Genomic DNA, 18,567 nt, shown 5'->3' on the forward strand with positions numbered 1-18,567 from the left:
TTATGGGGTGTACATGTTCAGGGCATATTTGTGTGGAGTTCTGCAATGGTACGTTCCAGTGAGACAGGGAGGTTATGGTCGGGTACAGGTTCAGGGCATATTTGTGTGGAGTTCTGCATTGGTACTTTCCAGTGAGACAGGGAAGTTATGGAGGGGTACAGGTTCAGGGCATATTTGTGTGGAGTTCTGCATTGGTACGTTCTAGTGAGACAGGGAGGTTATGGAGGGGTACAGGTTCAGGGCATATTTGTGTGTAGTTCTGCATTGGTACGTTCCAGTGAGACAGGGAGGTTATGGAGGGTACAGGTTCAGGGCATATTTGTGTGGAGTTCTGCATTGGGACTTTCCTGTGAGACAGGGAGGTTATGGTCGGGTACAGGTTCAGGGCATATTTGTGCGTAGTTCTGCATTGGTACTTTCCAGTGAGACAGGGAGGTTATGGAGGGTACAGGTTCAGGGCATATTTGTGTGGAGTTCTGTGTTGGTATTTTCCAGTGAGACAAGGATCTTATGGGCGGGTAAACGTTCAGGGCATAATTGTGTGGAGTTCTGCAGTGGTAGGTTCCAGTGAGACAGGGAGGTTATGGAGGGGTACAGGTTCAGGGCATATTTGTGTGGAGTTCTGCAGTGGTACGTTCCAGTGAGACAGGGAGGTTATGGTCGGGTACAGGTTCAGGGCATATTTGTGCGTTGTTCTGCTTTGGTACGTTCCAGTGAGACAGGGAGGTTATGGAGGGTACAGGTTCAGGGCATATTTGTGTGGAGTTCTGAGTTGGTACGTTCCAGTGAGACAAGGATCTTATGGGCGGGTAAACGTTCAGGGCATATTTGTGTGGTGTTCTGCAATGGTACGTTCCAGTGAGACTGGGAGGATATGGGCGGGTACACTTTCAGGGCATATTTGAGTGGAGTTCGGCATTGGTGCGTTCCAGTGAGACAGGGAAGTTAAGGAGGGGTACAGGTTCAGGGCATATTTGTGTGGAGTTCTGCATTGGTACGTTCCAGCGAGACAGGGAGGTTATGGAGCGTACAGGTTCAGGGCATATTTGTTTAGAGTTCTGCATTGGTACGTTCCAGTGAGACAGGGAGGTTATGGAGGGGTACAGGTTCAGGGCAAATTTGTGTGGAGTTCTGCATTGGTGCGTTCCAGTGAGACAAGGAGGATATGGGCGGGTACACGTTCAGGGCATATTTGTGTGGAATTCTGCATTGGTACGTTCCAGTGAGACAGGGAGGTTATGGTCGGGTACAGGTTCAGGGCATATTTGTGTGGAGTTCTGCATTGGTACGTTCCAGTGAGACAGGGAGCTTATGGAGGGGTACAGGTTCAGGGCATATTTGTGTGGAGTTCTGCAGTGGTACGTTCCAGTGAGACAGGGAGGTTATGGTCGGGTACAGGTTCAGAGCATATTTGTGCGTAGTTCTGCTTTGGTACGTTCCAGTGAGACAGGGAGGTTATGGAGTGTACAGGTTCAGGGCATATTTGTGTGGAGTTCTGCGTTGGTACGTTCCAGTGAGACAAGGATCTTATGGGCGGGTAAACGTTCAGGGCATATTTGTGTGGTGTTCTGCAATGGTACGTTCCAGTGAGACTGGGAGGATATGGGCGGGTACACTTTCAGGGCATATTTGAGTGGAGTTCGGCATTGGTGCATTCCAGTGAGACAGGGAAGTTAAGGAGGGGTACAGGTTCAGGGCATATTTGTGTGGAGTTCTGCATTGGTACGTTCCAGTGAGTCAGGGAGGTTATGGAGGGTACAGGTTCAGGGCATATTTGTTTAGAGTTCTGCATTGGTACGTTCCAGTGAGACAGGGAGGTTATGGTCGGGTACAGGTTCAGGGCATATTTGTGTGGAGTTCTGCATTGGTACGTTCCAGTGAGACAGGGAGGTTATGGAGGGTACAGGTTCAGGGCATATTTGTGTGGAATTCTGCGTTGGTACGTTCCAGTGAGACAAGGAGCTTATGGGCGGGTACACGTTCAGGGCATATTTGTGTGGTGTTCTGCAATGGTACGTTCCAGTGAGACTGGAGGTTATGGAGGGGTACAGGTTCAGGGCATATTTGAGTGTAGTTCTGCATTTGTACGTTCCAGTGAGTCAGGGAGGTTATGGAGGTTACAGGTTCAGGGCATATTTGTGTGGAGTTCTGCATTGGTACGTTCCAGTGAGACAGGGAGGTTATGGAAAGGTACAGGTTCAGGGCAAATTTGTGTGGAGTTCTGCATTGGTACGTTCCAGAGAGACGGGGAGGTTATGGAGGGTACAGGTTCAGGGCATATTTGTGTGGAGTTCTGCAGTGGTACGTTCCAGTGAGACTGGAGGTTATGGAGGGGTACAGGTTCAGGGCATATTTGAGTGTAGTTCTGCATTTGTACGTTCCAGTGAGTCAGGGAGGTTATGGAGGTTACAGGTTCAGGGCATATTTGTGTGGAGTTCTGCATTGGTACGTTCCAGTGAGACAGGGAGGTTATGGAAGGGTACAGGTTCAGGGCAAATTTGTGTGGAGTTCTGCATTGGTACGTTCCAGAGAGACGGGGAGGTTCTGGAGGGGTACAGGTTCAGGGCAAATTTGTGTGGAGTTCTGCATTGCTGCATTCCAGTGAGAGAAGGAGGTTATGGGCGGGTACACTTTCACGGCATATTTGTGTGGTGTTCTGCAATGGTACATTCCAGTGAGACAGAAGGTTATGGAGGGGTACAGGTTCAGGGGATATTTGAGTGGAGTTCGGCATTGGTGCGTTCCAGTGAGACAGGGAAGTTATGGAGGGGTACAGGTTCAGGGCATATTTGTGTGGAGTTCTGCATTGGTACGTTCCAGTGAGACAGGGAGGTTATGGAGGGGTACAGGTTCAGGGCATATTTGTGTGTAGTTCTGCATTAGTAAGTTCCAGTGAGACAGGGAGGTTATGGAGGGTGCAGGTTCAGTGCATATTTGTGTGGAATTCTGCGTTGGTACGTTCCAGTGAGACAGGGAGCTTATGGAGGGGTACAGGTTCAGGGCATATTTGTGTGTAGTTCTGCATTGGTACGTTCCAGTGAGACAGGGAGGTTATGGAGGGTACAGGTTCAGGGCATATTTGTGTGGAATTCTGCGTTGGTACGTTCCAGTGAGACAAGGAGCTTATGGGTGGGTACACGTTCAGGGCATATTTGTGTGGTGTTCTGCAATGGTACGTTCCAGTGAGACTGGAGGTTATGGAGGGGTACAGGTTCAGGGCATATTTGAGTGTAGTTCTGCATTTGTACGTTCCAGAGAGACAGGGAGGTTATGGTCGGGTACAGGTTCAGGGCATATTTGTGTGGAGTTCTGCATTGGTACGTTCCAGTGAGACAGGGAGGTTATGGAGGGTACAGGTTCAGGGCATATTTGTGTGGAATTCTGCGTTGGTACGTTCCAGTGAGACAGGGAGGTTATGGAGGGTACAGGTTCAGGGCATATTTGTTTAGAGTTCTGCATTGGTACGTTCCAGTGAGACAGGGAGGTTATGGTCGGGTACAGGTTCAGGGCATATTTGTGTGGAGTTCTGCATTGGTACGTTCCAGTGAGACAGGGAGGTTATGGAGGGTACAGGTTCAGGGCATATTTGTGTGGAATTCTGCGTTGGTACGTTCCAGTGAGACAAGGAGCTTATGGGCGGGTACACGTTCAGGGCATATTTGTGTGGTGTTCTGCAATGGTACGTTCCAGTGAGACTGGAGGTTATGGAGGGGTACAGGTTCAGGGCATATTTGAGTGTAGTTCTGCATTTGTACGTTCCAGTGAGTCAGGGAGGTTATGGAGGTTACAGGTTCAGGGCATATTTGTGTGGAGTTCTGCATTGGTACGTTCCAGTGAGACAGGGAGGTTATGGAAAGGTACAGGTTCAGGGCAAATTTGTGTGGAGTTCTGCATTGGTACGTTCCAGAGAGACGGGGAGGTTATGGAGGGTACAGGTTCAGGGCATATTTGTGTGGAGTTCTGCAGTGGTACGTTCCAGTGAGACTGGAGGTTATGGAGGGGTACAGGTTCAGGGCATATTTGAGTGTAGTTCTGCATTTGTACGTTCCAGTGAGTCAGGGAGGTTATGGAGGTTACAGGTTCAGGGCATATTTGTGTGGAGTTCTGCATTGGTACGTTCCTGTGAGACAGGGAGGTTATGGAAGGGTACAGGTTCAGGGCAAATTTGTGTGGAGTTCTGCATTGGTACGTTCCAGAGAGACGGGGAGGTTCTGGAGGGGTACAGGTTCAGGGCAAATTTGTGTGGAGTTCTGCATTGCTGCATTCCAGTGAGAGAAGGAGGTTATGGGCGGGTACACTTTCACGGCATATTTGTGTGGTGTTCTGCAATGGTACATTCCAGTGAGACAGAAGGTTATGGAGGGGTACAGGTTCAGGGGATATTTGAGTGGAGTTCGGCATTGGTGCGTTCCAGTGAGACAGGGAAGTTATGGAGGGGTACAGGTTCAGGGCATATTTGTGTGGAGTTCTGCATTGGTACGTTCCAGTGAGACAGGGAGGTTATGGAGGGGTACAGGTTCAGGGCATATTTGTGTGTAGTTCTGCATTAGTAAGTTCCAGTGAGACAGGGAGGTTATGGAGGGTGCAGGTTCAGTGCATATTTGTGTGGAATTCTGCGTTGGTACGTTCCAGTGAGACAGGGAGGTTATGGAGGGGTACAGGTTCAGGGCATATTTGTGTGTAGTTCTGCATTGGTACGTTCCAGTGAGACAGGGAGGTTATGGAGGGTACAGGTTCAGGGCATATTTGTGTGGAATTCTGCGTTGGTACGTTCCAGTGAGACAAGGAGCTTATGGGTGGGTACACGTTCAGGGCATATTTGTGTGGTGTTCTGCAATGGTACGTTCCAGTGAGACTGGAGGTTATGGAGGGGTACAGGTTCAGGGCATATTTGAGTGTAGTTCTGCATTTGTACGTTCCAGAGAGACAGGGAGGTTATGGTCGGGTACAGGTTCAGGGCATATTTGTGTGGAGTTCTGCATTGGTACGTTCCAGTGAGACAGGGAGGTTATGGAGGGTACAGGTTCAGGGCATATTTGTGTGGAATTCTGCGTTGGTACGTTCCAGTGAGACAAGGAGCTTATGGGCGGGTACACGTTCAGGGCATATTTGTGTGGTGTTCTGCAATGGTACGTTCCAGTGAGACTGGAGGTTATGGAGGGGTACAGGTTCAGGGCATATTTGAGTGTAGTTCTGCATTTGTACGTTCCAGTGAGTCAGGGAGGTTATGGAGGTTACAGGTTCAGGGCATATTTGTGTGGAGTTCTGCTTTGGTACGTTCCAGTGAGACAGGGAGGTTATGGAAAGGTACAGGTTCAGGGCAAATTTGTGTGGAGTTCTGCATTGGTACGTTCCAGAGAGACGGGGAGGTTATGGAGGGTACAGGTTCAGGGCATATTTGTGTGGAGTTCTGCAGTGGTACGTTCCAGTGAGACTGGAGGTTATGGAGGGGTACAGGTTCAGGGCATATTTGAGTGTAGTTCTGCATTTGTACGTTCCAGTGAGTCAGGGAGGTTATGGAGGTTACAGGTTCAGGGCATATTTGTGTGGAGTTCTGCATTGGTACGTTCCAGTGAGACAGGGATGTTATGGAAGGGTACAGGTTCAGGGCAAATTTGTGTGGAGTTCTGCATTGGTACGTTCCAGAGAGACGGGGAGGTTCTGGAGGGGTACAGGTTCAGGGCAAATTTGTGTGGAGTTCTGCATTGGTGCATTCCAGTGAGAGAAGGAGGTTATGGGCCGGTACACTTTCACGGCATATTTGTGTGGTGTTCTGCAATGGTACGTTCCAGTGAGACTGGGAGGATATGGGCGGGTACACTTTCAGGGGATATTTGAGTGGAGTTCGGCATTGGTGCGTTCCAGTGAGACAGGGAAGTTAAGGAGGGGTACAGGTTCAGGGCATATTTGTGTGGAGTTCTGCATTGGTACGTTCCAGCGAGACAGGGAGGTTATGGAGCGTACAGGTTCAGGGCATATTTGTTTAGAGTTCTGCATTGGTACGTTCCAGTGAGACAGGGAGGTTATGGAGGGGTACAGGTTCAGGGCAAATTTGTGTGGAGTTCTGCATTGGTGCGTTCCAGTGAGACAAGGAGGATATGGGCGGGTACACGTTCAGGGCATATTTGTGTGGAATTCTGCATTGGTACGTTCCAGTGAGACAGGGAGGTTATGGTCGGGTACAGGTTCAGGGCATATTTGTGTGGAGTTCTGCATTGGTACGTTCCAGTGAGACAGGGAGCTTATGGAGGGGTACAGGTTCAGGGCATATTTGTGTGGAGTTCTGCAGTGGTACGTTCCAGTGAGACAGGGAGGTTATGGTCGGGTACAGGTTCAGAGCATATTTGTGCGTAGTTCTGCTTTGGTACGTTCCAGTGAGACAGGGAGGTTATGGAGTGTACAGGTTCAGGGCATATTTGTGTGGAGTTCTGCGTTGGTACGTTCCAGTGAGACAAGGATCTTATGGGCGGGTAAACGTTCAGGGCATATTTGTGTGGTGTTCTGCAATGGTACGTTCCAGTGAGACTGGGAGGATATGGGCGGGTACACTTTCAGGGCATATTTGAGTGGAGTTCGGCATTGGTGCATTCCAGTGAGACAGGGAAGTTAAGGAGGGGTACAGGTTCAGGGCATATTTGTGTGGAGTTCTGCATTGGTACGTTCCAGTGAGTCAGGGAGGTTATGGAGGGTACAGGTTCAGGGCATATTTGTTTAGAGTTCTGCATTGGTACGTTCCAGTGAGACAGGGAGGTTATGGTCGGGTACAGGTTCAGGGCATATTTGTGTGGAGTTCTGCATTGGTACGTTCCAGTGAGACAGGGAGGTTATGGAGGGTACAGGTTCAGGGCATATTTGTGTGGAATTCTGCGTTGGTACGTTCCAGTGAGACAAGGAGCTTATGGGCGGGTACACGTTCAGGGCATATTTGTGTGGTGTTCTGCAATGGTACGTTCCAGTGAGACTGGAGGTTATGGAGGGGTACAGGTTCAGGGCATATTTGAGTGTAGTTCTGCATTTGTACGTTCCAGTGAGTCAGGGAGGTTATGGAGGTTACAGGTTCAGGGCATATTTGTGTGGAGTTCTGCATTGGTACGTTCCAGTGAGACAGGGAGGTTATGGAAAGGTACAGGTTCAGGGCAAATTTGTGTGGAGTTCTGCATTGGTACGTTCCAGAGAGACGGGGAGGTTATGGAGGGTACAGGTTCAGGGCATATTTGTGTGGAGTTCTGCAGTGGTACGTTTCAGTGAGACTGGAGGTTATGGGGGGGTACAGGTTCAGGGCATATTTGAGTGTAGTTCTGCATTTGTACGTTCCAGTGAGTCAGGGAGGTTATGGAGGTTACAGGTTCAGGGCATATTTGTGTGGAGTTCTGCATTGGTACGTTCCAGTGAGACAGGGAGGTTATGGAAGGGTACAGGTTCAGGGCAAATTTGTGTGGAGTTCTGCATTGGTACGTTCCAGAGAGACGGGGAGGTTCTGGAGGGGTACAGGTTCAGGGCAAATTTGTGTGGAGTTCTGCATTGCTGCATTCCAGTGAGAGAAGGAGGTTATGGGCGGGTACACTTTCACGGCATATTTGTGTGGTGTTCTGCAATGGTACATTCCAGTGAGACAGAAGGTTATGGAGGGGTACAGGTTCAGGGGATATTTGAGTGGAGTTCGGCATTGGTGCGTTCCAGTGAGACAGGGAAGTTATGGAGGGGTACAGGTTCAGGGCATATTTGTGTGGAGTTCTGCATTGGTACGTTCCAGTGAGACAGGGAGGTTATGGAGGGGTACAGGTTCAGGGCATATTTGTGTGTAGTTCTGCATTAGTAAGTTCCAGTGAGACAGGGAGCTTATGGAGGGTGCAGGTTCAGTGCATATTTGTGTGGAATTCTGCGTTGGTACGTTCCAGTGAGACAGGGAGGTTATGGAGGGGTACAGGTTCAGGGCATATTTGTGTGTAGTTCTGCATTGGTACGTTCCAGTGAGACAGGGAGGTTATGGAGGGTACAGGTTCAGGGCATATTTGTGTGGAATTCTGCGTTGGTACGTTCCAGTGAGACAAGGAGCTTATGGGTGGGTACACGTTCAGGGCATATTTGTGTGGTGTTCTGCAATGGTACGTTCCAGTGAGACTGGAGGTTATGGAGGGGTACAGGTTCAGGGCATATTTGAGTGTAGTTCTGCATTTGTACGTTCCAGAGAGACAGGGAGGTTATGGTCGGGTACAGGTTCAGGGCATATTTGTGTGGAGTTCTGCATTGGTACGTTCCAGTGAGACAGGGAGGTTATGGAGGGTACAGGTTCAGGGCATATTTGTGTGGAATTCTGCGTTGGTACGTTCCAGTGAGACAGGGAGGTTATGGAGGGTACAGGTTCAGGGCATATTTGTTTAGAGTTCTGCATTGGTACGTTCCAGTGAGACAGGGAGGTTATGGTCGGGTACAGGTTCAGGGCATATTTGTGTGGAGTTCTGCATTGGTACGTTCCAGTGAGACAGGGAGGTTATGGAGGGTACAGGTTCAGGGCATATTTGTGTGGAATTCTGCGTTGGTACGTTCCAGTGAGACAAGGAGCTTATGGGCGGGTACACGTTCAGGGCATATTTGTGTGGTGTTCTGCAATGGTACGTTCCAGTGAGACTGGAGGTTATGGAGGGGTACAGGTTCAGGGCATATTTGAGTGTAGTTCTGCATTTGTACGTTCCAGTGAGTCAGGGAGGTTATGGAGGTTACAGGTTCAGGGCATATTTGTGTGGAGTTCTGCATTGGTACGTTCCAGTGAGACAGGGAGGTTATGGAAAGGTACAGGTTCAGGGCAAATTTGTGTGGAGTTCTGCATTGGTACGTTCCAGAGAGACGGGGAGGTTATGGAGGGTACAGGTTCAGGGCATATTTGTGTGGAGTTCTGCAGTGGTACGTTCCAGTGAGACTGGAGGTTATGGAGGGGTACAGGTTCAGGGCATATTTGAGTGTAGTTCTGCATTTGTACGTTCCAGTGAGTCAGGGAGGTTATGGAGGTTACAGGTTCAGGGCATATTTGTGTGGAGTTCTGCATTGGTACGTTCCTGTGAGACAGGGAGGTTATGGAAGGGTACAGGTTCAGGGCAAATTTGTGTGGAGTTCTGCATTGGTACGTTCCAGAGAGACGGGGAGGTTCTGGAGGGGTACAGGTTCAGGGCAAATTTGTGTGGAGTTCTGCATTGCTGCATTCCAGTGAGAGAAGGAGGTTATGGGCGGGTACACTTTCACGGCATATTTGTGTGGTGTTCTGCAATGGTACATTCCAGTGAGACAGAAGGTTATGGAGGGGTACAGGTTCAGGGGATATTTGAGTGGAGTTCGGCATTGGTGCGTTCCAGTGAGACAGGGAAGTTATGGAGGGGTACAGGTTCAGGGCATATTTGTGTGGAGTTCTGCATTGGTACGTTCCAGTGAGACAGGGAGGTTATGGAGGGGTACAGGTTCAGGGCATATTTGTGTGTAGTTCTGCATTAGTAAGTTCCAGTGAGACAGGGAGGTTATGGAGAGTGCAGGTTCAGTGCATATTTGTGTGGAATTCTGCGTTGGTACGTTCCAGTGAGACAGGGAGGTTATGGAGGGGTACAGGTTCAGGGCATATTTGTGTGTAGTTCTGCATTGGTACGTTCCAGTGAGACAGGGAGGTTATGGAGGGTACAGGTTCAGGGCATATTTGTGTGGAATTCTGCGTTGGTACGTTCCAGTGAGACAAGGAGCTTATGGGTGGGTACACGTTCAGGGCATATTTGTGTGGTGTTCTGCAATGGTACGTTCCAGTGAGACTGGAGGTTATGGAGGGGTACAGGTTCAGGGCATATTTGAGTGTAGTTCTGCATTTGTACGTTCCAGAGAGACAGGGAGGTTATGGTCGGGTACAGGTTCAGGGCATATTTGTGTGGAGTTCTGCATTGGTACGTTCCAGTGAGACAGGGAGGTTATGGAGGGTACAGGTTCAGGGCATATTTGTGTGGAATTCTGCGTTGGTACGTTCCAGTGAGACAAGGAGCTTATGGGCGGGTACACGTTCAGGGCATATTTGTGTGGTGTTCTGCAATGGTACGTTCCAGTGAGACTGGAGGTTATGGAGGGGTACAGGTTCAGGGCATATTTGAGTGTAGTTCTGCATTTGTACGTTCCAGTGAGTCAGGGAGGTTATGGAGGTTACAGGTTCAGGGCATATTTGTGTGGAGTTCTGCTTTGGTACGTTCCAGTGAGACAGGGAGGTTATGGAAAGGTACAGGTTCAGGGCAAATTTGTGTGGAGTTCTGCATTGGTACGTTCCAGAGAGACGGGGAGGTTATGGAGGGTACAGGTTCAGGGCATATTTGTGTGGAGTTCTGCAGTGGTACGTTCCAGTGAGACTGGAGGTTATGGAGGGGTACAGGTTCAGGGCATATTTGAGTGTAGTTCTGCATTTGTACGTTCCAGTGAGTCAGGGAGGTTATGGAGGTTACAGGTTCAGGGCATATTTGTGTGGAGTTCTGCATTGGTACGTTCCAGTGAGACAGGGATGTTATGGAAGGGTACAGGTTCAGGGCAAATTTGTGTGGAGTTCTGCATTGGTACGTTCCAGAGAGACGGGGAGGTTCTGGAGGGGTACAGGTTCAGGGCAAATTTGTGTGGAGTTCTGCATTGGTGCATTCCAGTGAGAGAAGGAGGTTATGGGCCGGTACACTTTCACGGCATATTTGTGTGGTGTTCTGCAATGGTACATTCCAGTGAGACAGAAGGTTATGGAGGGGTACAGGTTCAGGGGATATTTGAGTGGAGTTCGGCATTGGTGCGTTCCAGTGAGACAGGGAAGGTATGGAGGGGTACAGGTTCAGGGCGTATTTGTGTGGAGTTCTGCATTGGTACGTTCCAGTGAGACAGGGAGGTTATGGAGGGGTACAGTTTCAGGGCATATTTGTGTGTAGTTCTGCATTAGTAAGTTCCAGTGAGACAGGGAGGTTATGGAGGGTACAGGTTCAGGGCATATTTGTGTGGAATTCTGCGTTGGTACGTTCCGGTGAGACAGGGAGGTTATGGAGGGGTACAGGTTCAGGGCATATTTGTGTGTAGTTCTGCATTGGTACGTTCCAGTGAGACAGGGAGGTTATGGAGGGTACAGGTTCAGGGCATATTTGTGTGGAATTCTGCGTTGGTACGTTCCAGTGAGACAAGGAGCTTATGGGTGGGTACACGTTCAGGGCATATTTGTGTGGTGTTCTGCAATGGTACGTTCCAGTGAGACTGGAGGTTATGGAGGGGTACAGGTTCAGGGCATATTTGAGTGTAGTTCTGCATTTGTACGTTCCAGTGAGTCAGGGAGGTTATGGAGGTTACAGGTTCAGGGCATATTTGTGTGGAGTTCTGCATTGGTACGTTCCAGTGAGACAGGGAGGTTATTGAAAGGTACAGGTTCAGGGCAAATTTGTGTGGAGTTCTGCATTGGTACGTTCCAGAGAGACGGGGAGGTTATGGAGGGTACAGGTTCAGGGCATATTTGTGTGGAGTTCTGCAGTGGTACGTTCCAGTGAGACTGGAGGTTATGGAGGGGTACAGGTTCAGGGCATATTTGAGTGTAGTTCTGCATTTGTACGTTCCAGTGAGTCAGGGAGGTTATGGAGGTTACATGTTCAGGGCATATTTGTGTGGAGTTCTGCATTGGTACGTTCCAGTGAGACAGGGAGGTTATGGAAGGGTACAGGTTCAGGGCAAATTTGTGTGGAGTTCTGCATTGGTACGTTCCAGAGAGACGGGGAGGTTCTGGAGGGGTACAGGTTCAGGGCAAATTTGTGTGGAGTTCTGCATTGGTGCATTCCAGTGAGAGAAGGAGGTTATGGGCGGGTACACTTTCACGGCATATTTGTGTGGTGTTCTGCAATGGTACATTCCAGTGAGACAGAAGGTTATGGAGGGGTACAGGTTCAGGGGATATTTGAGTGGAGTTCGGCAATGGTGCGTTCCAGTGAGACAGGGAAGTTATGGAGGGGTACAGGTTCAGGGCATATTTGTGTGGAGTTCTGCATTGGTACGTTCCAGTGAGACAGGGAGGTTATGGAGGGGTACAGGTTCAGGGCATATTTGTGTGTAGTTCTGCATTAGTAAGTTCCAGTGAGAGAGGGAGGTTATGGAGGGTACAGGTTCAGGGCAAATTTGTGTGGAGTTCTGCATTGGTGTGTTCCAGTGAGACAAGGAGTTTATGGGCGGGTACACGTTCAGGGCATATTTGTGTGGAGTTCCGCATTGGTACGTTCCAGTGAGACAGGGAGGTTATGGAGGGGTACAGGTTCAGGGCATATTTGTGTGTAGTTCTGCATTAGTACGTTCCAGTGAGACAGGGAGGTTATGGAGGGTACAGGTTCAGGGCAAATTTGTGTGGAGTTCTGCATTGGTGTGTTCCAGTGAGACAAGGAGGTTATGGGCGGGTACACGTTCAGGGCATATTTGTGTGGAATTCTGCGTTGGTACGTTCCAGTGAGACAAGGAGCTTATGGGCGGGTACACGTTCAGGGCATATTTGTGTGGTGTTCTGCAATGGTACGTTCCAGTGAGACTGGAGGTTATGAAGGGGTACAGGTTCAGGGCATATTTGAGTGTAGTTCTGCATTTGTACGTTCCAGTGAGTCAGGGAGGTTATGGAGGTTACAGGTTCAGGGCATATTTGTGTGGAGTTCTGCATTGGTACGTTCCAGTGAGACAGGGAGGTTATGGAAGGGTACAGGTTCAGGGCAAATTTGTGTGGAGTTCTGCATTGGTACGTTCCAGAGAGACGGGGAGGTTATGGAGGGTACAGGTTCAGGGCATATTTGTGTGGAGTTCTGCAGTGGTACGTTCCAGTGAGACTGGAGGTTATGGAGGGGTACAGGTTCATGGCATATTTGAGTGTAGTTCTGCTTTGGTACGTTCCAGTGAGACAGGGAGGTTATGGAGGGTACAGGTTCAGGGCATATTTGTGTGGAGTTCTGAGTTGGTACGTTCCAGTGAGACAAGGATCTTATGGGCGGGTAAACGTTCAGGGCATATTTGTGTGGTGTTCTGCAATGGTACGTTCCAGTGAGACTGGGCGGGTACACTTTCAGGGCATATTTGAGTGGAGTTCGGCATTGGTGCGTTCCAGTGAGACAGGGAAGTTAAGGAGGGGTACAGGTTCAGGGCATATTTGTGTGGAGTTCTGCATTGGTACGTTCCAGTGAGACAGGGAGGTTATGGAGGGTACAGGTTCAGGGCATATTTGTTTAGAGTTCTGCATTGGTACGTTCCAGTGAGACAGGGAGGTTATGGAAGGGTACAGGTTCAGGGCAAATTTGTGTGGAGTTCTGCATTGGTACGTTCCAGTGAGACGGGGAGGTTATGGAGGGTACAGGTTCAGGGCATATTTGTGTGGAGTTCTGCAGTGGTACGTTCCAGTGAGACAGGGAGGTTATGGGCTGGTACAGGTTCAGGGCTTATTTGTGTGTTGTTCTGCATTGGTACGTTCCAGTGAGACAGGGAGGTTATGGAGGGTAGAGGTTCAGGGCATATTTGTGTGGAGTTCTGCATTGGTACGTTCCAGTGAGACAGGGAGGTTCTGGAGGGGTACAGGTTCATGGCAAATTTGTGTGGAGTTCTGCATTGGTGCATTCCAGTGAGACAGGGAAGTTATGGAGGGGTACAGGTTCAGGGCATATTTGTGTGGAGTTCTGCATTGGTACGTTCCAGTGAGACAGGGAGGTTATGGAGGGTTACAGGTTCAGGGCATATTTGTGTGGAGTTCTGCATTGGTACGTTCCAGAGAGACGGGGAGGTTCTGGAGGGGTACAGGTTCAGGGCAATTTTGTGTGGAGTTCTGCATTGGTGCATTCCAGTGAGAGAAGGAGGTTATGGGCCGGTACACTTTCACGGCATATTTGTGTGGTGTTCTGCAATGGTACATTCCAGTGAGACAGAAGATTATGGAGGGGTACAGGTTCAGGGGATATTTGAGTGGAGTTCGGCATTGGTGCGTTCCAGTGAGACAGGGAAGGTATGGAGGGGTACAGGTTCAGGGCGTATTTGTGTGGAGTTCTGCATTGGTACGTTCCAGTGAGACAGGGAGGTTATGGAGGGGTACAGTTTCAGGGCATATTTGTGTGTAGTTCTGCATTAGTAAGTTCCAGTGAGACAGGGAGGTTATGGAGGGTACAGGTTCAGGGCATATTTGTGTGGAATTCTGCGTTGGTACGTTCCGGTGAGACAGGGAGGTTATGGAGGGGTACAGGTTCAGGGCATATTTGTGTGTAGTTCTGCATTGGTACGTTCCAGTGAGACAGGGAGGTTATGGAGGGTACAGGTTCAGGGCATATTTGTGTGGAATTCTGCGTTGGTACGTTCCAGTGAGACAAGGAGCTTATGGGTGGGTACACGTTCAGGGCATATTTGTGTGGTGTTCTGCAATGGTACGTTCCAGTGAGACTGGAGGTTATGGAGGGGTACAGGTTCAGGGCATATTTGAGTGTAGTTCTGCATTTGTACGTTCCAGTGAGTCAGGGAGGTTATGGAGGTTACAGGTTCAGGGCATATTTGTGTGGAGTTCTGCATTGGTACGTTCCAGTGAGACAGGGAGGTTATTGAAAGGTACAGGTTCAGGGCAAATTTGTGTGGAGTTCTGCATTTGTACGTTCCAGAGAGACGGGGAGGTTATGGAGGGTACAGGTTCAGGGCATATTTGTGTGGAGTTCTGCAGTGGTACGTTCCAGCGAGACAGGGAGGTTATGGAGGGTACAGGTTCAGGGCATATTTGTTTAGAGTTCTGCATTGGTACGTTCCAGTGAGACAGGGAGGTTATGGAGGGGTACAGGTTCAGGGCAAATTTGTGTGGAGTTCTGCATTGGTGCGTTCCAGTGAGACAAGGAGGATATGGGCGGGTACACGTTCAGGGCATATTTGTGTGGAATTCTGCATTGGTACGTTCCAGTGAGACAGGGAGGTTATGGTCGGGTACAGGTTCAGGGCATATTTGTGTGGAGTTCTGCATTGGTACGTTCCAGTGAGACAGGGAGCTTATGGAGGGGTACAGGTTCAGGGCATATTTGTGTGGAGTTCTGCAGTGGTACGTTCCAGTGAGACAGGGAGGTTATGGTCGGGTACAGGTTCAGAGCATATTTGTGCGTAGTTCTGCTTTGGTACGTTCCAGTGAGACAGGGAGGTTATGGAGTGTACAGGTTCAGGGCATATTTGTGTGGAGTTCTGCGTTGGTACGTTCCAGTGAGACAAGGATCTTATGGGCGGGTAAACGTTCAGGGCATATTTGTGTGGTGTTCTGCAATGGTACGTTCCAGTGAGACTGGGAGGATATGGGCGGGTACACTTTCAGGGCATATTTGAGTGGAGTTCGGCATTGGGGCATTCCAGTGAGACAGGGAAGTTAAGGAGGGGTACAGGTTCAGGGCATATTTGTGTGGAGTTCTGCATTGGTACGTTCCAGTGAGACAGGGAGGTTATGGAGGGTACAGGTTCAGGGCATATTTGTTTAGAGTTCTGCATTGGTACGTTCCAGTGAGACAGGGAGGTTATGGAGGATACAGGTTCAGGGCATATTTGTGTGGAATTCTGCGTTGGTACGTTCCAGTGAGACAAGGAGCTTATGGGCGGGTACACGTTCAGGGCATATTTGTGTGGTGTTCTGCAATGGTACGTTCCAGTGAGACTGGAGGTTATGGAGGGGTACAGGTTCAGGGCATATTTGAGTGTAGTTCTGCATTTGTACGTTCCAGTGAGTCAGGGAGGTTATGGAGGTTACAGGTTCAGGGCATATTTGTGTGGAGTTCTGCATTGGTACGTTCCAGTGAGACAGGGAGGTTATGGAAAGGTACAGTTTCAGGGCAAATTTGTGTGGAGTTCTGCATTGGTACGTTCCAGAGAGACGGGGAGGTTATGGAGGGTACAGGTTCAGGGCATATTTGTGTGGAGTTCTGCAGTGGTACGTTCCAGTGAGACTGGAGGTTATGGAGGGGTACAGGTTCAGGGCATATTTGAGTGTAGTTCTGCATTTGTACGTTCCAGTGAGTCAGGGAGGTTATGGAGGTTACAGGTTCAGGGCATATTTGTGTGGAGTTCTGCATTGGTACGTTCCAGTGAGACAGGGAGGTTATGGAAGGGTACAGGTTCAGGGCAAATTTGTGTGGAGTTCTGCATTGGTACGTTCCAGAGAGACGGGGAGGTTCTGGAGGGGTACAGGTTCAGGGCAAATTTGTGTGGAGTTCTGCATTGGTGCATTCCAGTGAGAGAAGGAGGTTATGGGCGGGTACACTTTCACGGCATATTTGTGTGGTGTTCTGCAATGGTACATTCCAGTGAGACAGAAGGTTATGGAGGGGTACAGGTTCAGGGGATATTTGAGTGGAGTTCGGCATTGGTGCGTTCCAGTGAGACAGGGAAGTTATGGAGGGGTACAGGTTCAGGGCATATTTGTGTGGAGTTCTGCATTGGTACGTTCCAGTGAGACAGGGAGGTTATGGAGGGTTACAGGTTCAGGGCATATTTGTGTGTAGTTCTGCATTAGTAAGTTCCAGTGAGACAGGGAGGTTATGGAGGGTACAGGTTCAGGGCATATTTGTGTGGAATTCTGCGTTGGTACGTTCCAGTGAGACAGGGAGGTTATGGAGGGGTACAGGTTCAGGGCATATTTGTGTGTAGTTCTGCATTGGTACGTTCCAGTGAGACAGGGAGGTTATGGAGGGTACAGGTTCAGGGCATATTTGTGTGGAATTCTGCGTTGGTACGTTCCAGTGAGACAAGGAGCTTATGGGTGGTTACAGGTTCAGGGCATATTTGTGTGGTGTTCTGCAATGGTACGTTCCAGTGAGACTGGAGGTTATGGAGGGGTACAGGTTCAGGGCATATTTGAGTGTAGTTCTGCATTTGTACGTTCCAGTGAGACAGGGAGGTTATGGTCGGGTACAGGTTCAGGGCATATTTGTGTGGAGTTCTGCATTGGTACGTTCCAGTGAGACAGGGAGGTTATGGAGGGTACAGGTTCAGGGCATATTTGTGTGGAATTCTGCGTTGGTACGTTCCAGTGAGACAAGGAGCTTATGGGCGGGTACACGTTCAGGGCATATTTGTGTGGTGTTCTGCAATGGTACGTTCCAGTGAGACAGGAGGTTATGGAGGGGTACAGGTTCAGGGCATATTTGAGTGTAGTTCTGCATTTGTACGTTCCAGTGACTCAGGGAGGTTATGGAGGTTACAGGTTCAGGGCATATTTGTGTGGAGTTCTGCAATGGTACGTTCCAGTGAGACTGGGCGGGTACACTTTCAGGGCATATTTGAGTGGAGTTCGGCATTGGTGCGTTCCAGTGAGACAGGGAAGTTAAGGAGGGGTACAGGTTCAGGGCATATTTGTGTGGAGTTCTGCATTGGTACGTTCCAGTGAGACAGGGAGGTTATGGAGGGTACAGGTTCAGGGCATATTTGTTTAGAGTTCTGCATTGGTACGTTCCAGTGAGACAGGGAGGTTATGGAAGGGTACAGGTTCAGGGCAAATTTGTGTGGAGTTCTGCATTGGTACGTTCCAGTGAGACGGGGAGGTTATGGAGGGTACAGGTTCAGGGCATATTTGTGTGGAGTTCTGCAGTGGTACGTTCCAGTGAGACAGGGAGGTTATGGTCTGGTACAGGTTCAGGGCTTATTTGTGTGTTGTTCTGCATTGGTACGTTCCAGTGAGACAGGGAGGTTATGGAGGGTAGAGGTTCAGGGCATATTTGTGTGGAGTTCTGCATTGGTACGTTCCAGTGAGACAGGGAGGTTCTGGAGGGGTACAGGTTCAGGGCAAATTTGTGTGGAGTTCTGCATTGGTGCATTCCAGTGAGACAGGGAAGTTATGGAGGGGTACAGGTTCAGGGCATATTTGTGTGGAGTTCTGCATTGGTACGTTCCAGTGAGACAGGGAGGTTATGGAGGGTTACAGGTTCAGGGCATATTTGTGTGGAGTTCTGCATTGGTACGTTCCAGTGAGACAGGGAGGTTATGGGGTGTACATGTTCAGGGCATATTTGTGTGGAGTTCTGCAATGGTACGTTCCAGTGAGACTGGGAGGTTATGGTCGGGTACAGGTTCAGGGCATATTTGTGTGGAGTTCTGCATTGGTACTTTCCAGTGAGACAGGGAAGTTATGGAGGGGTACAGGTTCAGGGCATATTTGTGTGGAGTTCTGCATTGGTACGTTCTAGTGAGACAGGGAGGTTATGGAGGGGTACAGGTTCAGGGCATATTTGTGTGTAGTTCTGCATTGGTACGTTCCAGTGAGACAGGGAGGTTATGGAGGGTACAGGTTCAGGGCATATTTGTGTGGAGTTCTGCATTGGGACTTTCCTGTGAGACAGGGAGGTTATGGTCGGGTACAGGTTCAGGGCATATTTGTGCGTAGTTCTGCATTGGTACTTTCCAGTGAGACAGGGAGGTTATGGAGGGTACAGTTTCAGGGCATATTTGTATGGAGTTCTGTGTTGGTATTTTCCAGTGAGACAAGGATCTTATGGGCGGGTAAAGGTTCAGGGCATATTTGTGTGGAGTTCTGCAGTGGTAGGTTCCAGTGAGACAGGGAGGTTATGGTCGGGT

The sequence above is a fragment of the Hemitrygon akajei genome, unplaced genomic scaffold (genome assembly GCF_048418815.1).
Source record: "Hemitrygon akajei unplaced genomic scaffold, sHemAka1.3 Scf000056, whole genome shotgun sequence".
Taxonomy (NCBI): domain Eukaryota; kingdom Metazoa; phylum Chordata; class Chondrichthyes; order Myliobatiformes; family Dasyatidae; genus Hemitrygon; species Hemitrygon akajei.